Source organism: Chroicocephalus ridibundus, chromosome 6, assembly GCF_963924245.1.
Source record: "Chroicocephalus ridibundus chromosome 6, bChrRid1.1, whole genome shotgun sequence".
In the NCBI taxonomy this organism is placed as follows: Eukaryota; Metazoa; Chordata; class Aves; order Charadriiformes; family Laridae; genus Chroicocephalus; species Chroicocephalus ridibundus.
This window is the reverse complement of record NC_086289.1, coordinates 14,024,998-14,047,295: the sequence shown is the minus strand read 5'-3', so window position 1 is coordinate 14,047,295 and position 22,298 is coordinate 14,024,998. Positions and strand designations below refer to the sequence as shown.

Here is a 22,298-nt window from a genome sequence, read left to right as displayed (position 1 = left end):
CTACAGCACCCAGCCCTCGCTGAGTCACATCGTACCACTCAGCACCTCTGGCACCTATCAGACTGATTCAAAGATGATATAAAGCTAGTCAGTGACAGCGACACTATTTTCTTACAGCAGTGGAAACAGCAACACAAGCCCAGAACAAGTCCAGGACTTCCCTTGTCCAGCCCTAGCCCATCCCCAGAACAATCATCTTAGAGAAACAATGTTTTGCTGGAAGATGTAATAAAAAATGATTCACATATGCATGCACACACATGCGCATATATAGATATATATATAAATAACACAAAAGTATTTTCTTTTGACCTTAGGACCTTCAAAACATTTTCAAAAAATGAAAAACCAAGGCAGATTCTGGTCTCTCGTACACTGGCCTTCAGGCCAAATGCTGATTCTGCTGTCTTGATGACAGATACACAACAAGTTTCATCAATCACATTTCATTACATTTCATTTCATTACATCAGCAAACACAGGATGGAGCCACCAAGGGTGACTACACAACACCAATGTAATGGAAACCACAGCTAGCCCAGCTCCTGGGTCTTTAAAGCCATTTCCACGTTTCACATATGGAGTGAGATAACGATCAGCCAGAGGAAACAGGAAAGCATCCCTCCTCCCTCATCCCGAGTGCTGCAGCAGGAACTCTCCCTTTTGCCATGGTTACAGAAGCGAAGCTCTCCGTCTCCAGCGATGGGGGATGGATAAGCATCACCCTCTTCTCTGCCTCCCCCAGGTCACTAGCCCATCTTCCAAGGTACTGATGCAGGGTAATTGCTTCTGTGCTGTTATCGATAAAAGGTACTGCATGGAAACCCCTGGAGGGATGTTGAAGAACAGCATTAACAATGCTTTTCCAAGGACTGCTAAGGGATTTTTCCCTTCTTTTTCTTTCCTGGTAGGAGACAGGTGCCATCTGATGTCTGGAAACCTTGGAGGTCCTGCAGCCTCGCTTTCCTCTCTGCTCTCTTAAGGAGATCTGGGGGTAAGGACTAAGAGCCTTAATTTGGCTCAGTTATGGTATCAAACCTTTCTGCTGCTCCCACCAGAGCAGAGACCATTGAGGCGGGCAAAGGAAAGACTGCCCAGGGGTGAGAGAACGACTCTCAGCAAACCTAGGTCATTTCTCTGCTGCGTCTCTTTATTTCTCCTGGAAAACCAAGCCACGCAACCTCCCTCCCACAGTACCCATATACACTAGGGTGACACCAGCACTGCCCTGCTTCATGAAGGGGAGATAAGACTGCATAACATGAAGATTTCATGTCCCCTTTAAAGATCTTACCCGCGCAGACAAGCCAGAGGAGTCAGAGCCTGGGAAGGAAGCTGCTGTTGCCAATTTTCAGTCCAGCCACACTACACTGAAGAATATTTTTCCATGTGTTTGTTGTGAAGGAGGGGGAAAAAAAAGTTTGTAGCTTCACTCTGAGCTAATTCACAACACAAATATTTCTACTCATTCTCTATCCAACAGCTACTTTCAGATGGAAAACCCATTTGATTAAAAACAGATCATGACAGATGGGAGCTGACTGGGATCCAAAAGCAACTTCAGATACTGTAATTCTGGCCCCAGGTTCTCACAAAGGGGACGAGACAGGGACAGAAGAAACATATTGTACATGCAAATAAAGATTACATTTTTTCTTTTAATTATGCATCTTTCTCCAGAAACTAGGAAAAAAATACATATGCCACAGACATCCAGGCTTTCTGAATTTCACGGCACTTCAGGCTTCTCCATGCTACTCTTTAGAACCCACAAAAACTGTGTGTCCCTGAAATTTTTAACAGCCTGCAAGTCCGCTTAATCAAGACCTAGTCCGGACAGGAGTTAATCCTGTTTTAAGAGTCCAGCATGGCTCTGTGGTGCAGTAAGCGGCACAACGTCCCCACCACACGAGAGGCAGCAGAAGTGGGTGCGAAGGGATATTCTGGGCAAGAGGTTGGATGTGTTTGCTGCAGGGAGTGGGTGCAGGAGAAGGAGCTCACTGCACGGTGCAGATATGGTCCCAGGTCTGAAATCCAGGCTCTGAGGAAATTAAACTGCTACTTCAGTCAAGCCAGAAGTCTGCTGCACATTTAAAGTAGCAATTAAATCTTTTTGAGCCTTAGGTCTCTTCAAGCTCAGCAAGTGATGCGTTGGGCAGCATGCAGATGCACTGACTTCTATTTCATGGGAAGATCATAGCAGGAGCAAGAAAAGCCTTTAATCATAACCTGGAGCTCTGTGAAGCGAGAAATGAAAGGGCTCAAAATCTGCATGGTGGGACACAGGTGCAAAATCTAAAATGACTATTGATTTTCTTTGCTTGTTTGTGTAAATCAAATTGCTTCTTGAAAGCCACCATTTAAAATAATGGGGAATCACTGTTTGCTTGAACTCAGAAAAGATCTGTAAAATGCCAGATTTTAAAAGCAAGGTCTAGAGGTTTCAAAAGCCTTAGATATCACATTTCTCTCCCTCAGAGATCAGAGTTTGGTGATTATTCGCTTCTGCTGCCTTAGCCGGACCCATAACCTTTTCATGAGCAGCAAACATTACATCAGCTTACCTCAACATTTTTTCACTCAGATCTTAAAACGGGTCGCTGTGAAAGCGATCAATGATATCCCTGGGGAGACTGAGAAAAGCAGTCCTGGGGGAGCCGGAGGTCATGCAAATGCAACGGGACGAGGAGGCAGCAGGAAATATCAGATAAATACAGAGAGCCGTCCCACGCTCGAACGCCCGGCCGGCCCAGCATCGCCCTCACGAGCTGCTTGCAGAGCCAAGGGAGGGCTTTCTGTGGCATCTGACGGCTCCCCAAAACTGAGCCATGTGAGCCACTGCTCCAGCACGCAGCTGGTTCTGCCCACCAGTCCCAGGCCCTTGGCATGCTGCTCCTTGACAAAAGAAGATAAAATCAAAGCATCTTACATGTCTCGGAGCAAGCTCTACCCTGTAAGTACAGTGTTTTCCTACAGTCCCTACATGCACAGAACTAAACTTTAATCGTGATCGCAAATTACAAATAACTACAACAATTAATTACTTAAGGTAAAAAGACCTGTTTTACGTATCTGCCATGTTTATGAGCTTAAAGAAGTCAAAATGCAGCTGCAAATGCTTCACCTTAAAAATTCTTAACAAAAAGAAGAGTTCTTAGCAAGAAATAATAATTGAAGTACAGATTACAAACAACTTACTGAACAAATCACTGGATGCTCCAGCCACTAAGAATTTTCAATTTTTAATTTCACAAATCCAGTCTTTTTTTAGTCTACTACGTATTTTAAAATAAATCCTTCTTCAGTGAAGCAAGAAGTGAGCCTGTACAAACTGCAGAATATTAATCAGGAACCGAGCTTGATAAGCAGCTCTTAATATTCATGCTGCATGAAAGAAGGTGCAGGATGTCAGGAGGATTTTATCAGCTGCTAATTATTGTTTAATTCCAGCACAGGGAAACTTCCATTTTACCCACCACAGAGCATAAAATTTATTGCAAGCTGAAGTTATTGCTCTCCCTTTACTGCCTACACCAAGTGATGAGGAGAGATGACTTCCTACTACAAAAAACATTCACTCAAACATCATTGGGCATGACTCCATCATTGAATGTCTTGTTTTCAATGGAAAATACCTAGTTCCAGCTGGCACAAAACCCAGAGGTAAAGAATTCAGGTTATTCTCATGTGACTGATTTTTCAATTGGCTTTTAAGAGGCTAATGTTTTGCCTTCTACAGCCAGATGAGCTGGAGTAGATGATAAATGCCTGAAATGAGCAGTCCGATGAGACCAAGATAAGAACCTCCACAAATACACGAGCTATTGGCACAGGCAGGATTACAGAGTGAAGACCAGAAATACGCCTGCACCCATAAGAGAGGGTGCTGTTAACCTTTAATAAGTAATTACAGTAAATACCAGCTATTAAGAAAGTTTTATGAATGCAAAAAAACAACGCTATGGTGCAATTTGTATGCAGATACCATCACGATAGCCCCTTTTATCCTGGAGAATGCCAGCTTCTTCAAAGTCTCATATTAAAATGTTGGATGTTTGTCCTCCAGTGAATGATAATCGAGTTGGAAGAGACTCCTTTTCTCCCGTATTCAGATGCTATCGCTGCCTGTGAGCTGGAAACTTTCCACCAGCGCAGCTCAGCACGTGAACGCTCCCTGGTCTGCTTCTGCACAAAGTCAGCCCAACTCCTGCAGGGCTCGCAGCAATTTCAGATGCTTCAGCTAGTGGAGTTTACATTAAAACAGCTCAGACTGCATCAGTCCTCCACAAAGTCAACATACACCTGTGCCCTAAATTACTGGAGTACAGGCACTACACCAATTTACTGTTTGCATAACCATTTTAATGTCAAAGATGTTCTGATGAGCACAAATCAGTGCTGGCCCAGACCCAGATTTGGAGTGGTAACAGCCCAGAGACAGCACTTTCAGTACCCACGAGGCCAAAGCAGCAAAGCTGCTCACCTTTCAGAAGCAGCGTGGTTGATATTATGAACCTTCTTCCACCCCACAAGACACTGGCACCAGTACTCAGGGTTTCCCCAGGATCAGGACCCACAGTGTCCTCAATTCCTGCCCTATACAAGAGCGAGCATGGCAGCAGGGAGAGTAAAACGCCCCAGGAATAAGCACAGAGAATGTAAGCCCTCCTCCTGCACGCATCACCTGTGCCTTCGCTTGCTTTGGATCACATTTGACTCTGGATCCAGTGAGAGCAGCACGGGCTTCATGCCCAGCTCACCAGCATCCAAAAGGCCCTGAAAAGCTCTGTAAGACCCGGGAAATTCGCACAGAGATGAAGTCAGACCCTCAGCCCCAAGCCCATGGCGAGTCCACCACTGGTGCCATGCAATGATGTCACCTTTCAGCACGATGGTCTCCAAGGGACCACAACTCAGTCAGGGCAGGGCCAAGGAAGAGCTATTTTGAGTCCCCATCTGGAGCTGTTCTCGCCCTCCAGAATTTCAAGACTGAGCTGAGAAACAGAGATGAAGCTCAGAAGAAACTCGAAACCCAAGCAGCCCCAAACAGGAAAGCTTCTGGCGGGGTGGCTGCTGCCGTGGTAGGGTGCCTCAGAGCGGTGCCGAGCACGGGGGCTGACGCAGGCTGCACGCAGGTGCGGGGCGTCTGGCTTTTTCGCGAAGCAGATGTGGTTTCACGGACATCCCTCTACCCGGCTCGTGTTTCCATTACCAACGGGGGAAATGTAACTGAGAAAAAGCCAAAATAGCCCACAGGTCTCATGGACAAATGTTGCACGTACCCAAGATTTGGACACAAAGCAGAGTTACAGCATGCTGGGAGGGAACCAAGTGGACAGCCCCAGTGCTTGCCAGTTCTCCTCTGTGAGCAGCAACCACACAGGCAATTTAAGCAGGACACAGCAATTCCGGTTCGCATCATAATTTGCAGGATAATTTACAGTCTAATTAAACATACAAAGAGAGGGAAGGAAAAAAAAAAAGGGGGGGGATAGGAGTTTTCCTTCCTTCACTGTTTCTTTTGTGGATCTTGTTTCAGCTCTGAACAGCAATGCAAAAGGATTAATGCTGGATTTATGCTGCTTCTCTTTTCTGCCACATCACATCAAATCTGTTCTGTGTACAAGAAAAATAAACTCATTTCTAGCTCTGAATCCAGCCATACTCTTGAGACCCAACCTGGGTCCTTTCTAGTTTAGAAAACCCCACCACTGCTGCATCCTGTATGGGCACAGACCTTCCTCCTGGTGGAGAATTAACCAGGGTGAAATCCATTTCTCTTTGCCAAATCCTTGTACTTAAACACAAATGAGAATAGCAAACAACTGCCTCAAGCCAGCCAGCAGACATCCCTGGGAACACAGGAAGAGGAGCTCATTTGAGTGTGGAGGCACCTGGGTAGATGTTTTTGCTGGTTTCCTAGCTTCAGGGGTACAGACCAGACAAGGAACAGGGTTGTGTCTGAACGACGAATCCAGCTCATCGTGTTTACACAGGCAGAGTAAGACAATACTTAGCCTCCCATATTTTTCTCATACATTGATGAGGTTTCAAAGTCCATGCTTCAAATTTCTATGTAAGTCTCATCTTCACCCCTCAAGTTCTTTGCGCATTTGCCAACTTGGGTTTTTAAGCACTGACTTCAGGCCTTCACAGCAACTTCCCGCTAGGAAGACTCTAACAAGCCCCATGCAATCACAGCAATAAGCCATAAGGGGAAAACCCTCCCCAATAGATTTCTTTTTATGCCTCTGTGGCCATGCAATGTAAAAAGTGGAATTTACTCCCATAGTCTGTGACAATAACTTGACCAGAGAGCTGCAGAACTGGAACGTCTGGAAGCCCTGCAGCTCGGGTACAAACCACCTCAAAGCCTCTTGCTGGGCTTGTTTGATTACTTCATTTAACTTCATTCTTAGGGTTGCGTGAGCAGAATATGATGTGTCTAATTCTTGCAGACATGCAATATCTGTGTTGCATTAGCAGGGCTTTGTTTGTTTTCTAACTGATATCCTGGGTCACGTCAAAGACCTGTCATGGCTCCTATCTTATCTTCAACATATCCAATAACTGGAGCTTACGGAAAGAGAATAAGAAACAGGACTAGTAAAGACCGGTTGCTTTCCTGCTACCACCTCCCAGCTTCAGGAAGCAGAATAGCAGCTTCTCTGTGTATTGGGTTTGCATGGCAAGGTTTTGGTAGTTGGGGGCTACAGGGGTAGCTTCTGGGAGAAGCTGCTAGAAGCTTCCCCCGCGTCTGGTACTGGTAAGAAACAATGCCAGCTGGCTCCAAGACAGACCTACTGCTGGCGAAGGTCATCAGTGATGGTGGCAGCGCCTCTGGGATAACATGTTAAAGAAGGGGGAACAAAACTTACACAACAGTAACCAAAGAGAGGAGTGAGAACATGTGAGAGAAACAGCTCTGCAGACACCAAGGGTCAGTGAAGATGGGGGGGAGGAGGTGCTCCAGGTGCCAGAGCAGAGATTCCCCTGTAGCCTGTGGTGAAGACCTTGGTGAGGCAGGCTGTCCCCCTGCAGCCCATGGAAATTAACAGTGGAGCAGGTATCTACCTGCAGCCCATGGAGGACCTCATGCCGGGGCAGGTGGATGCCTGAAGGAGACTGTGACCCTGCAGAGAGCCTGTGCTGGAGGGTCCTGACAGGACCTGTGGACCCATGGAGAGAGGAGCCCACACTGGAGCAGGTTTGCTGGCAGGACTTGTGACCCCACAGGGAAACCACACTGGAGCAGTCTGTTCCTGAAGGACTGCACCCCATGGAAGGGATCCACGCTGGAGCAGTTTGTGAAGAACTGTCTCCTGTAGGAGGGACCCCACGCCAGAGCAGGAGAAGAGTGTGAGGAGTCCTCCCCCTGCAGAGGAAAGAGCGTCAGAGACAATGTGTGATGAACTGACTACAACACCCATTCCCCGTCCACCTGTGCTGCTCAGGGGAAGAAGGAAGAGAACTCAGGAGTGAAGTTAAACTCAGAAAGAAGGGAAGGGTGAGGGGAAGGTGGTTTAAGATTTGGGTTTATTTCTTATTATCCTACTCTGATTTGATTGGTAATAAATTAAACTGATTTCCCCAAGTCGAGTTTGTTTTGCCCGTGATGGTAATTAGTGAATGATCTCTCCTTGTCTATATCTCGACCCACGAGCCTTTCATTGTATTTTCTCTCCCCAGTCCAGCTGAGGAGGGGATTGACAGAGCAGCTTTGGTGGGCAACTGGCGTCCAACCAGTGTCATCCCACCACACTCTACAATGAAAGAAGCGGACAATATCCACCTCTTAGATTTACATACGTGCAGGAGGGAGACAGAGCATCTGTGGTACAGCGTGGACCTGTTTCCAATCTGTTTCTATCCACCTGCACTTACTTTCCACGTGTGATGGAAATATTTGTGAAACAGAATAACCACAGGACTGAGTTTCTGCCATTTAAGGGTTGACAGATGATTAGAAAACACAACATCTAAGCCTACAGAGCATTAGAATAGCAGAGCGACAAACACAAAATGGAAATAAGAACACACAGGCTCTCTGTGAAACCTGGCTCCCTCACAGCCTTCTCAAATGCTCCACCTGGGTCTGAAAGAGGCTGTCTATGGCAAGCAAATGAAAATAATCCAGCTGCACTTGAAGGTAAGTTTTCAGCTTATTGCCTCTTAAATCTGGACCCCGCTTGAATTATAAACTATTTTAACTCAGTGCTTGTGTCTCTCCCCAGCATGTGGTTGGTGTTTCATGAGAACCCCAAAGCATGACAATGTCCTGGTAAAAGAAGAGAAGCTCCCTTCAAAAAAGGAAAGAGAACTGGAAAAAAGCAACAACCAACAGACAAAACAGACCCTCTCATATTTGCATTTCAAGTCCTTCAAGCAGGTTCACTGAAAGATCTTGAATACAAAAATTGCTTCAATTTCACTAAATTGGTTTTAGAAACTGATTTGTAGTTGAAGTTGTTCTGAAAAGAAACATATCATCCCTGAAGAGTCTGGCTGAATGTCCTCAGTGCCAGTGCTGGAAGTGAGGTGGAGATCCCTCTAGCCAGTCACTTCCCATCTCTTACAGCCATTGCGTTGGCTGCACAATAAAGGACTGACACAAAAGGGACATGGCACTTTTAAAAATTATTTTCAAAAATGAACATAATTTCATTCCCCTGCCTTTATTCGCTCTGCAGAAACAGATTTTAAAAACTGAATCAAAACTGGCTTCATCCTGCTTCCGCTGAAATTAATTTTAGTAAGTGTTGAGGGCAGCTATGAATTCTTTTAAAATACCTCCTTAGTTTATAACACGTCCTTCCAGCTTCAGCTACAGGAGACTACTCTGCTGGTGATAGGTGCTGGCACCATTCAGATGAGGGCAATGTCTGTGAATTAAACCCAGCCCTGGCCCAAATGGGTGCTTTGACTGCCATTACAGAGTCATCAGACCCATGGAAGCCAATGGGAAGAGTTTCATTCCGCCAGTGCTGAATCAAACCTCACACGAAAGTGGGATTGCTAAAATATCAGAAGGACGCTGCCAATCAGAGAGACTCAAGAGAGAAGCAGCTGAACTGATTCTGGCACAAGAAAAATTGACTTGGGGGATGTAAAATAGGATGGGTAGAGCTCTGCTCATATTTAAGGCAATGAGATTTTTGTCATTGGGTGCCCTGAGGCCAGGGATACAGGAATAGCTTGGTCAAATGAGACCTAACAAGAACCTGCTTGCTACTGTGTTAAACGCATCAAGACTGACGAGACACAGAGAGAAAATATGATCCGGAAATTGCTGTTTTCCAGTTACCGCTAAATCTCACACATCTTTGCACAGAGTTATTTATGCCTGGGGGAGATCTCTCCAGGTACATTTCTTTCTGCTCCAAGAACGAATGCCCATCTACGTTGTACCAGCAGTGTTGTACTGATGGGTTTTCCCAGCTGGGGAGCACATATACAGTGCTTAGAGCATACACAGCCTGTGGCCCTGCAAAGACAGAGCACACCATGATATTGCTGACCCTGTGTCATGTACAGGCACAGAGCCGATTATTGCGCACTGTCGCTGCGTAGCTTTACTTACAGAAGTGACAAAAACTCCCTGCGCAGTCAGCCTCACAACTGCAAAAAGGCATTGCTAAAACCAACCTCCCTTTCGGCTTCTCACATTCGGGATTCCTGCTCTGCACCAACACTTGCCTGTAGTTTATATTAGCATGCAAATCTTCCGGCTTTGATTTGTAACCTTACATATGACCCCCAGATGCAATGTTGGAAAAGCAAAGCGAGGGCCTGGGAAAGGGAGCAAAACTCCTCCAGGCCCTTCCAGAACAATGACAAAGCTCTGGGACATTCTTAGTCCAAATAATGGAAATTCTCCTGGGATTTTGCCATAGAATAGTGGGATAATTTTTTTTCTTCTCATTTTGAGTAGAGGGAAACAAAAAGTTCATGTAAACCAAGAGACCCTCAGATTCACAAAGACAGACCTGAGGGGTACAGTACTTTGAGTGTGATCTATAATCCCAGACAAAAAACGACACTGAAAGACTCTTCTAATTTCTATACAGTTTGTGCAACTACATTTTTCGTGCACGACCGAAGTATAAAACTTGAGGTGAAATCAACTGGATCAACCAGCAAAGCATCACAAAACTGCCAGCACAACACGCTGACAGATGACTATTTGCATTTTAACTGCAAAATACTAGAAGAGTGAAAAATGGACCTATTCTCAAAACGTAAACACCATTCAACAAACACACAATGCACGTAGATCTTTGATTATACTGCATGACCATATATACATAAGACTGAATATACTTGTTCTCCACAACGTGAAACCAACTCTTGGAAAGAAGGGAACAAATTTCCCCAACCCCAGAAAGATGCAATGCTGAAGTCACTGGGAAAAATGACTTTCATTGCAGTGACCTTTGATTTCAGGCTTAGGAGATATCCAAATTTCCTGAGGGGAGAAGACTGAAAGAAGAAAATGACTGTGTATCCTAATCTTGCAAAGAGCACCCAACTTTCTCTGCAAAATGCCAAAAAGGAGGCAAATGTGGAGAGCCCTTCTTATTCCCCTCTGTGCTCCTGGACAAGGCAGGAAAACCGATGCAAGAGTCCTGCGCGGGAGAGATCCCCTCTGTCAGGGCACAGCACTGAATTAAACCAAAATTACCTTCTTCCTGTGGAACTTCAGGGTTTTCAGGAAGATACTCTGCCAAATCCTCGCACCCTCAATCACTGCCTCTTTGCTAAGTTGAACTATTGTCTCTGCTCTTTCCGTCCCTCCTACTCTTCTCACAATCACCCTCCTTTTCACTCCTTTTCCCACGCTTGGCTTCCTGCCTTCCCACTTGCAGGAACACCCTCTCCCGCCCCAGACGCACAGGACTATCACCGGACAGTGTAAACCCATCCCTCTCCAACTCTGCAATTTGCAGCCTGGGCCACACACAGGCAGAGACACATGCAGCCACCCTCACCGCGTTCCAGATCGCATTTATTCGGCACACCTGGCTGCGGGTTCTGTGGATGGGCGAGCTTTGCTCTGCCTTGGTGGGATACAGGGATATGAAGGATACGCTTTTTCAGCCTGGAGCAACACAGTGCTTTGGGCATTTCTGCCCAAAACATCGCTCCCCCTTTAAAACCTGCAAATATAAGGATCCTACGTTAGGAAAACATATTTAACTGCTGGGCACAGGCATAGCTGCTGGACAGGACAGTCACACTGCCTGACTTTGTGTTTCCAGCTGGGAGATGAGTCTCCAGGCTGCACTGCAGCCAGAGGAGAAAGTCTCCAAGCTGTGTTCCTGACCTGCACTGCCCACCGAACCAGCCCGCTTCTCCCCAGACTGTGCAGAGAGGAAAAGGAGATGGGCCCCTAAAAGGACACCAAATCTGGGGATGCAGCTATCCTCAGTAGTTGTAACTATACTGCCAAAGGACATGATCACCAAATCAGCCCCCAAGCCTGCCTCTTGTACTGACAGACAGCAGTACAAGGCAGCCTTAGCTCCCTGCCAGAAGCCTGGATCCTGTCAGTGCTGGGGAGAAGAATATCCAACAGGGATTTTCAGCCACCCCGGGCTGGGCTTTGTCACTTGCACAGCCTTTTCCCCAGCAAACTCCACATCTCCTCTGGAGATACACGCTGACGTTTGGTAATGCACTTTCTGTCAGAGCTGTCAGGGGTGGCAGTGATGGCAACCACACTAATTCCTTCCCGTTTACCTATCACAACCCAGCCACAAGCCACACATACCCTGAGAGTTACTCATTTTTGGAAGGAGAGTGTGTGGCTGCAAGTCAGCATGTGTCACCTTAGAAATAAGCCTTTTAGGGCCATGCCTACATTATATGTTTTATCGAAACCAGTAATAAAATATGAATCAGCAAAATGACTGTATGCGTTTACATTTCTGACAAATTCAGGCTTAACAGTAACTTGGAACAATAAACAAACCTCTTCCTTTCAATCCCCAAGCCTGAATATCGTCCCACTTTTAGACACTTAAAGGGAATTATTAATGTTCCATGGAGAGAAACTCTATTAAATCTGCTTAAGTGACCACCCAAAGCCCAGCAAAATTACTGTCTGTAACAGCAGGCTTTCAAGATCTTATATAGCTGCACTCGACACATAGAGCATCTGGAAACAGCAGGAATTTGCTAGGCAGGATTTTGGGAAAAAGTCCTAGTTTTATGCATCCCAAAGTCAGGATCTCAAACTGGTCAAAGCTACTCATTTCAGATCCCTCTCTAAGTACATGGCTAAGGTAGACATCCGTCTCTGGAGGTGCTTCTTCCTCTGCCTGCAGGAGGATCCTATGCTAGACAGACATCTAATGTCTACAAGGCTGAAGTTAAGGTAGATGTACAGTAAGGAAAGGCCTATATGGTGCTGAGATGGCCAAATTGACAGTGACCTGTGTCTCCCCCATGATGCAGCACCACCAGTCCATGGTAGTCCACAAAGCAGCTTCGCTGGGTCAGTCCCACATCTTTGCAGGGCACATCAGCACTGGCGCAGCATCTTTTGGATATGGCTGCTCTGCTTGATGGGACTTCTGAACACCATACATCTCTGTCACAGCCACTGGGTCCAACTGATGGTGATGTTACACTTCCAAGTACCAGAGCCTTCTAAAAAATGAGGATTTGACTACAATCCTCTTTCAGAGGATTCAAATTTTTTTAACCTGGGTCCCCAGGGCGATTTTAAATTCCAATTTATGAAGTGCTAACACAGAAGGAGCTGGAGGCACCACTATAATTTACCATGAAGCAGATATGCAAAGATAATAATCCTGACAGCAGGCCAGGCCTGACTGCCAGCGCACCAAGGGCACGGGCACAGCATGGATCAAAGTGAGCTCCTGCATTTAGTGACCTTGGACAAGCAGATCACGGAGCCTGGGAAGAGGACAGGCGTTTTTTTTAAGAGATGCTTCCTCTTCGACTTGGCTCGGCTGCTGGCTTTGGAGGAGCGCTCTCGACAACGTGCAGCTGCTTTGCCAACACACCCCCAGGCACAGGCACATGATGGGGCTGATGGGTTGGACAGTCAGTTTGGCTGAAGGGCACAGAAACATTCTGCCACCCCACAGGTGTCCTGAGAGACAGACAAGGAAGCAACAACTTTTATCCCACCCAAGGGCAGCAAATGGGTTACTCCATCCCTCAAGTGAGCTGCAGGATGAATGCATCTCCTGCCAAGCATTTTAATAATGATCTGATTTGAAAATCCCTTCCCTAAGCATTTGCTCTTACAGAGCAGATTCGAAGATGACTGAGACAAAAGATGGATGTGCTCAACAGCTTCTTGACCCATTTCAGGCTTCAAACCAGGTTTGCTGCTCCCAGGCACCAACACCCAGTGCCCCAAAACATTTCCATCAGGCAACAGAAGCAGTGCAGACAACTTCTGAAGTACCTAACACTTTTTTTTCGCTAGGACCAGGGATCCGCTTACAGGTAAAGATACACCAAAGTTGGCTTGGATTTGAGAGATTCAAGGCTTGCTCCGAACCGCCACAGCTTTGGTTGCCAAAGGGAAAGACAAAATAAAATGCAGTAGAGGGAGCGCCAAGCCCTGCAGCCATCTCCATGCAGCCATCTCCGCTTGAGGGCTGAGCTGGCCAGGGGGCAAGCTGAGCTGAAATCATTCACGCTACGTGTGCAGGGCATGAAGCGGTCGGCTGCATGCCATGAAACGCATGAGGTGTGAATTACAGCACCATAACTCACAGCCTGAAGTGTCTCATTGCAAAACGGCTCAGGGCAGAGCTAGGATTTTTTTTCAGTGCTGTAATTCCCCTGCCTCTTTTCTCTCCCCCGCAACCACCCTTTGAGTAGAGATATGTCCAAAGAGGATCAAATCTCACCCTCCTCAGCCCTGTGAAATGTGAGCAAAACTAGCAGGGCTTGGCCCACTGTGCCTTTTCTTAAGGCTTCAATAATACTAAATTAATACTCTTCAAATATAAACCACTCGTTGCCTTGGAACAACATGAAGATGGATGTAAAATCACCCGATTCACAGACGGGTACTATCAGCCGGCTCTGGTGAAAGCCACAGCATCCCATGCTCTAGCAGAGTGTTTCCCTTTCCACCTGCCTCCGTGCCATGCAAATGGAGGTGAGGTGCAAAGGGAGGTCTCTGGGTTCAAGCCCCACAGTCTCCATGGGCCCAACTCTGTTTGCAGATAGCTGATGTGAGCTGCTCTCCACCAGGAGGTTCCCGGGTAAAAATAAACCCTTGCCCACGCACCAGTAGATGCAGACTTAAATGAGAGGGGCTGCCCTCAGCAATGCCACCTGGACACTTGCTCCAGGATTTGCCCTGGTCTGCCTCAGGTAGAAGGAACCGACATCCTGAACATTCCCTGGGCAGAGTGATGGGGTGATCCATCACTCTGGAGGCCAGTGGGATAGCTTCCAAGGTACAAAAAAAAAATAAATATCTGAGGCAGGGATCTGCTCCCAGGTCAACCAAATCCCACTGGAAGCAGCAAGCAGGGAGGAAGTCTCCCACAAGACATACCAAACTCTGTCTGACACAGCCACCATGGCTGCCCTCATTTGAGGGAAGAGACAAAAACCAGGCAAAATGAAGGCTGGAGCTCTTCCAGAGGAGAAAGCCACAGGCTCGGGTATCAGAGACACACTATTAGGCTCCCGCAGTCTCTCCTCTCTGTTAACCACCCAAATTGCTCTTGAGGGTAAGCGAAAGAGGCCAGTTGGAGAACTGACCGGTAGTTTTAACACAGGATAACCACCAGCCCTGAGACAGGGCAAAACCACTGCTCCCATCAGCATTCTCCAGGAGCATCTCAGCAAGCCAAGGGCCGCACTGGATGGGACAGGCAAAGAGAAAGGGCAAAGAGGAAAACCTGGGCCTGCATGCCTGGGACCCATGTTGTCTGTGCTCCAGAGAGCTTCTCTGCTTCCCTGAGCTGACTGTGAGGCTTCTCCATCAGCAACACAAAGACAGCCAAAAACTTCCTCATGGCTTGTAAACATAAAAGCAAGTCCCACCTCATGGTGAGATGGTGGCCTGATGTTTCCAGTTCTTCATGGTCACAAAAAAGATCTCCCCAGCAACCATCCCTTTTCTAAACACTGAGGTGCCCTGTGGATAAATGTCATCTCCTCAGGAGAGGAGGCAGGCTCATCCTGTCAAAACACTGAAGGACACCTTACACTTCAAGAAAGGGCCTAAATTCCAGAGATTCCAATGGGATTTAAGCCTACGCTTAAGTCTGTTGATGACTTGCAGCCTGTGACCATCAAGGTCTTCCACTTTGTCACTTTGTTCAAAGAAGTGACAAATTACAGCCCTTGGACTTGTATAACTGTTGATTTGTGGGCACTGTTGAAAATCCTAACTCTTGGTGACTATCATCCTTCCACCATAATTTTGGGCTTTCCCAAAAACAGGCCCATGCAGTTGGTCTACAAACCTGACCAAGCATGATGATGGTCTTCCAGCCTTGCACAGATGAGCAGGAACCCTCCAGCCCGACATCTCCCCAACTCCAGCACATGTGAATTGCTCCAATACCCTCATTTCACACATCAGTTATGTCCTGCCAACTTTCAGCTGGAGATGACTGAATCCTCTCCAGATTGGCTCACTTCTTGCCACAGCTGCAGCAGTCTACACACATTTCCAACCCTTGTCAAACCGCTCTAGCTGTGGATGCCACACTGCCAGCTGTGCAGCCTGGGGAGGGCTCTGAAGCAGTCCCTCCACGGTGGCAAGAAAGCCAGGTCATGATTGCAGTCACTCAGCAGCCAGGACTCCTTGGAGGGGCTGCCATGTGGCTTTGGTCTGTCAGCTGCACTGCCTCTTAACTTGCAACCACAGAGAGTTACAGCCAGCGAGCATGTCACCAACTCTCCAAGTCAGCAAATCACTATCATCACAGCAAAAATATAGAAAACAGAAAAATGTCATACCCCTTCTAGCTGACTAGCCCCATTTCTGTCCCATAAATTTAAGAAGCAGGAGAGGGTAAGAGGCTGGAGGTTTTTTCAGGAGTTCAGAGAAATCCCATCTATGGGAGAGGGGTACCAATTCCCATCTGTAGATCCGGCCACTCAAGAGGTCCACCAGTCCACTTGGAAACACCTGCCAGGCCAATTGGAGACCAAACTGACTTCTCGCTGACAAGGGTGCCCTCCTTAGCTCAAAAACTGACTCCAAAACAACATTGAACTGCAAATCTCCTTGGCAAGGTAAATTACTGATTTAAATGATTTAAAAGTGAGCTCTGAAGTTAGGGAGCTCAGCCAACTGCTGCATCTGGCCACAATATTGAGAGTCAATCCCCCAGTTAATAACCTCAGACTCCATCGAGGTGTGACACTAAAAAACAATCCAAATAATATCCTAGCCATGTCACTTTATTCTTTTCCTCCTTGAAAGGACATCTGGCATGCAATGCTTGGGTTTTTCCCTCATCCCAGGGAAACCAGCAACATTTTCCAAGGGTCTCTGTTTCCTAACCAGGGAGTGGAAGGGATGCAGTCAGTTCAGGCACGGCTCCTAACATTCTTCCAAACAGCTGGACTCCTATCTCATTCTGTTCTCCCCTCTCCCACAGAGAAACACAGTTGCTACAATCAGCCTGTAGCTGGGGACAGAAGGAAACGCCATTCCTGTTGCTGCTGCTCCAAAATCAGCAGCTGACAGTGTCAGACTGCAACACACCTACAACCTCCTTCAGAGGCATCTCTCCCACCTCACATACAAAAACTCTCCAGTACCTCAGTCTGGACACATCTAGCGATGGAAACAGCCTGCAGATCTGGCAGAGCTTCCTCTGTGTCCACGCTCTTGCATGTAACTTCATGACCCTTTTAGAAAAGCAGTATCAAGACTACCCCAGTAAAGTGCCATTCCTTGTTTTCAGGTTGACACAAGCTGAAATTCTCTTCCAACTTTGTGTTCTCCAAACATGTTCAGAAGCTCCGCTCCAAGAACCAATACAACCATGTCACTATCTCAAAGCCAAGGGGATGGCATCTGGAAGTAAGAGAGGTGGGAGAGCCTTTTCCAAGGGAAGAAAAACACTTCAGGAAAAGCTTGCACTTAGGTCTTAATGATCCATGAAACAAGGAGTTGAAATGCAAAGGGAATTCACAAGCAAACATCCCTTGGGAACGCCAGCATCAGCACATACAGCTGGGACAAGTAAACTTGATAATGCCAGGCATAAGACAGAAGCAAAAGAGTTTTGGAGGCAAATTGTTTTTTCCAGGAAAAAAGAGCAACATGGCTATAAAATAGTGCATTTTCATACCAAGTTTATTTCGAGCCTTGGGCTGCAGACAGCACTCTCCAACTGACTGCCAAACTGGCTACTGTGCTCCTCTTCACCCTGCAATACTTATTTGATTGGCAAGATACTATTTCAGAGCTATAAAATCCTCCTGGAACATGCTCCCAATAAACTGAATTCCTTTTCTAACTAATCATTTTATTTGCCTAATTATTAGCAGCACTTGGAACAAATTAGACACCACAGGCAGAATCCAACAGTGTTCAGTCCCTGCCCAGCAGCTGTTTATACACTGCCCTGTTGAAGGACCAGGACTGAGGTCTCCAGCTCAGCTCCTCGTGCTGAGGCTGGGCAGCAGAACAAGCAGAAGGCTACCAGGAGCGCACCGGGGAGCTGCTTACCGTTGGGCATGACGTATTCCCAAGGTTAATAACATCTGACTCAACTTCCATGTCCTACCTTGGCCTAGAAAAGAAGCTCTCTTTGGGTACTTGCCTTTAAGGAGTAGTAGGTCCCGTCTATTCCCTCAACATAGTAAGGGACGCTCTTACGGGGTGCAATATCCGCTGCAATAAAGAAGTTGCCCTTTGGCAGGAATGAGGCAGAGCAGTAGCTATCATTTCCCTATACAAAGTAAACAGAAAGTATGTTCCCTGTGTTTCTCTAGCAGCAACTGGAGACATAATTTGTATGTAGTATTCAGGAGACTGAACTGCTCTCCAGCCTGTATGGAAGCAGCACCATAAGGACAGGTCATAAACATAAACCCAGATAGAACCCATTCTAAGGGCACCTTAGAGCAGAGATTAAAATTCAGGAGTCGGAGGACAGGTATTCACAGAAATGAAGGGTGAATGGGTTTGTGAAGCAAGTATCAAGGGCATATTTTAAATTAACAGCCTTTCAGATAACACTGAAATAAAACTAATACAGCCCAATATTAAGAGAGCACGCTGCTGAAACACAGCAGCATAGCAGTGCACCCCACTCAACCAAAGCTGTCCCTCCAAGCAGCAGAATAAACTTGCTGGAGCCTCTTTGTAGCACACTCAAATTCTCTGGGATATAAAAAGCCTCTTGACTCGCCTGGCATGGGGGGACAGCAGCTCAGTCACGCACAGGGATTTTCTCTTAAAACACTTCTCGTCTCCCTCTGTGTGCAGGCACACAGACACACACACGGTCTCCCAGGCCAGCTGGGATGGGATATCCCAGTGTCAAATGCTTCACAAAGTTCAAACACTAGTCACGTCTGATGGGGAGAGCAGCACAGGCTTCAGCATCATGGGGGAAGAAGGGCTTTCTAGGTCCCAAATCCACCTCCTACTCCATCTCCCTTCCCATGGAACCTGAGGTAGTATTTCCACTAAAGCCCTGTGTTTCCATATGGCCAGGACAAAGGCAATCCTGGGACAAATCTGCTCTGTGCAACGTGCAGAAGGCCACAGAGTTGTCCCCAGAACACGGAACATGAGCTCTAAAATAATCTTATGGGGGAAAATAAAGGACAATATCCTGAAGCATAAAACCACTCTAAGCACATTCGTTTCGCAGTCGCTTGAATATAAAGCCAAGCCCTGGAGCTCTGCCAGCCAGTCAGTATTTTTACGATCGTATCAAAGCACATGATAAAAGCAAAAAGCTTAAGGGTCAAACTCAGTGCTGGGATTAGTAACCAGGCTGAAGTGAATAGCGTGATACCACGTCTGAACAGGACCCTCTGATCACAGGCACTTAAAACACGTTTGTTTTTAAGACAGACAGCAGTCATGCCTGAAACCCATGTGCCAGATTCCTCCTTCAGCCCATTCAGGTGGGGAGCGCTTTGTGCAAAATCTCTAAACCCTCTCCACCAACAAGTACCAACAGAGTCTGCAGCTGTCTCGAGTCACGTACATCACCCAGAGGAGCACACTGTCCAAACCCTTCTTTCGTTGCTATTTTGGTCCCCTACTTCAGACACTGCCCCTGCCAAGGCTGCTCCCCACAGCAGCCCAGTATTTCCGAGTATCCCTGCATTAGGCACTATCCAGGATATGACACATTGGCAGGTTGGAGCCTGCAAGAACCAGAAGAGAAGGTTTCCCTTCCGGGTAGATTTCAGGTTCTTACAAAAAGGGCCAAAGACAGCTATTTTTATTTTGTTCAGTATAAGGAATCAGTCAACTTCTGCCGAGGGATTTAACAGAAGCAGCAGCATCAGAGACTAAGAGAGACCAAGGGGTCCCTTCATGCTACTTCAGAAACTGTCGAGAAAGGGCACCCATCACAGAGCAGGAGATCCCGACCCTGGCATTGCCCATGGAAACTGCCTTGGTGACTGCTGGCAGCAGAGACACCCTGAGCCACTGGGGATCCCTGCTCTGACTGTGGCTGGTTTCCCAAAAGCCAGCACGGTCACCACAGGGTTACAAGATGGTTATACACTGGGATGCTACTTGCTGCCACTGCTGCAGCCCAGAGCACAAAGGGTTTGCAGTAGCTCCAAGCTGAACTGCCTGGAGTTAGAAACCATCAGAGACACCTTCTCACCCTGTGCGTGTCAGCACTCTGTGCCTCTGTCACCTTTGTCGTGACAAGGCAGGAGGCAGCAATGGGCACATGAGCCAGGGAGAGGAATGGGGACACTAGTCGGTGGTGGCATGTCCCCTGCCACCCGGCAGGAGCTGATCAGCTCTGGCAGGACACAGTGCCACCTCCTGCCACTGCAGTCCCCCTCCGCATGGCCGCAGAGCCAGGGCATCCAACGCAGACCTTACTTTCAGCTAAATTTCTCTTTTATCCAAGAAGACAGGAGGCTTCCCTATCGAATAGTCTCCAAGAGTGAATTTCAATGGAAGAGATCAGAGAGAAGCTTAAAGCTCGGGCTGTTTGTTTTAAACACTGGATGTTCCCTTGGCTTGGTTGTTTTGGCCTTTGGTTAAGCTCCCTTTTATGTTACACATAGAGATAATTTCTTCTTTTCTATGGCAAGGCTGATCAAAACTGGGAGTGATTTCCTTCCAAAATACTTTTTTTTTTTTAAACTAAATAAAATGACTTATTTGTTACATTCGGTATTTTTCAAAAGTGCTTTTAGTTTCTGCACAAGATACAGCACTTTATTACAGAGGACGTAGATTCCAATAAAAGCCTTTTACTACCCATCTTTCAGCAGGAAAAACATCATTTTTTAAGATACTAGGGTTGATTGAACATAAACTGCAATGACAATTCTTCACTTTGTGTTATTTCACTAAAACAAAAGTTAAAGATGCACATTTTTTAGCCACAATGGTTTTAACTGCAGACAGGATCTCTCCCACAACAGGAATTAAGGACAATTTGGGAACTACATTATGCACAATGGGGGTTTTTGATAAGTAGATGTTACAGTGACCAATTTGCACGTAATGACAAAATTACAATGGGGAAAAAAGTACTGAGGGAGGGAATGACTGGGAATAAAAAAAGAAAAGCCTGTTCCCCCTTCAAGCTGTCCACCGCCCATCACTCACGTCCCTAAGCTCTGACCTTACTTCAACACAAGCTGCCAAAAAGCTCTCATCCTGCAAAGTGCTGCGCACGCTCTGCTCCCACGCACCTCTCTCCATCACCAAGTCTCGATGGATTTGGGGCTGCAGCTCAGCCCCAAAAACACAGCGAGATGGCATCAAACATCACTTCTAGACTCTCCCCCAGGCAAGCTGTAATTTTGATTAAAGGAGCAAAATTTCTAACTCCCCCAAGCAGCCTCAGCTCCCACTCGCGTTTTCCTTTTGATCCATCTGCCCCCTTAATCAGATTTTTAAATGGCTCATGGTGTCATCTCTCCTTCCTGACATCATCTGACCCATGGGTTTTGGCTGGGGCTAGACCCAAAGCACAACATACAATATTACGCCACCTCTGATGCAATGTGTCTCTGTGAGAGATGATGGGGTTAGACCATGCCTTTGCACAAAAGTGGAAAGTAATTTTGGGGAAGAAAACACAAAGAGGAACTTTTCCAGGAATAAATTAACAACCTACCACAAACAGCATATGCAATAGTTTCTCTATTTCCAGCTACAGCTTATCTGATGGATTTTGAAATGTAGTTTTTACGGGGTGGATTTTATCTTGTCCTTTATCTGAAAGTTCAGCTGATATCAGTAAGAAGAGCACAGGTCTGACCGTGCTGCAAAGAGGAGACGTAGCCTTACCCCAGGCTATACTTTGCATCTAGTAAATCCCAAGGCTGCTGTAACATGTGGCTACAGAAACCCAGTGTCACTGCTGTGACATATTCCCAGCCAAGGACAGCTGGGCAGGGATCAAATCTAAACCTGCAAGTACTCCTTGTGACCGTACACACCACTTGCATGACCCCATGAAGCCACCTTCTGTCCACTAAGCTGAAAGCATCTGACAAAGGTGGAAAAACACCATCATATCCTCCAAAACTGAAGTAGGGAAAAGACAAGGAAAAGGCAGTAGCTTGCATCAAGCTAGTAAACACCAGTAGCCACCCATGACCTTCATGAAGGTAATTTTGCAACTCTCATTTTAAAAAGAAAGAAAAAAAAATGAAAAGAAAAGATCAAACCATGAGCAATTTGCCAACAGTCACATGGCAGTCTGCGGCAAGGATGAGGACAGACGCCATGCCTCCTGACACTCGAGTCGCTCTGAGAGATGTTTCACCATAGCTTTTTCCCCTCAGAAACTGCTCTCATTGAAGCCCCAGTTCAAGTATCCCTCACTTCAAGGGGCTGAAATTTCAAAGGAGATGAGCCCATCCATGCAAACTCATCCTCACATTGTTCGTCTTGCTGCCTGGAAGAGACAATTGTTCTTCTATCTTAAAGAGGGACATTAACAAACGAAAGACTGGTTTTGAGCCAGTTTCACGGCAAACCAAACACTGGAAAAGGAAAAACCTACGTACTTTGGGTTGCCTGTCCAACAGCAGGCTTTGAGCACAGAATTTTGCTTCTGTGTACCAGCTTCTGAACGCCAGAGACAGGAGGACCATAACAGCTT

General features: G+C 46.7%; 1 protein-coding gene across 5 annotated transcripts in view; it reads right to left on the bottom strand.

Moving 5' to 3' along the window:
- The window catches only part of SH3PXD2A (SH3 and PX domains 2A), a 275,496-nt gene that overhangs the window by 228,016 nt on the left and 25,182 nt on the right, over positions 1-22,298 (bottom strand). The window lies entirely within an intron of this gene.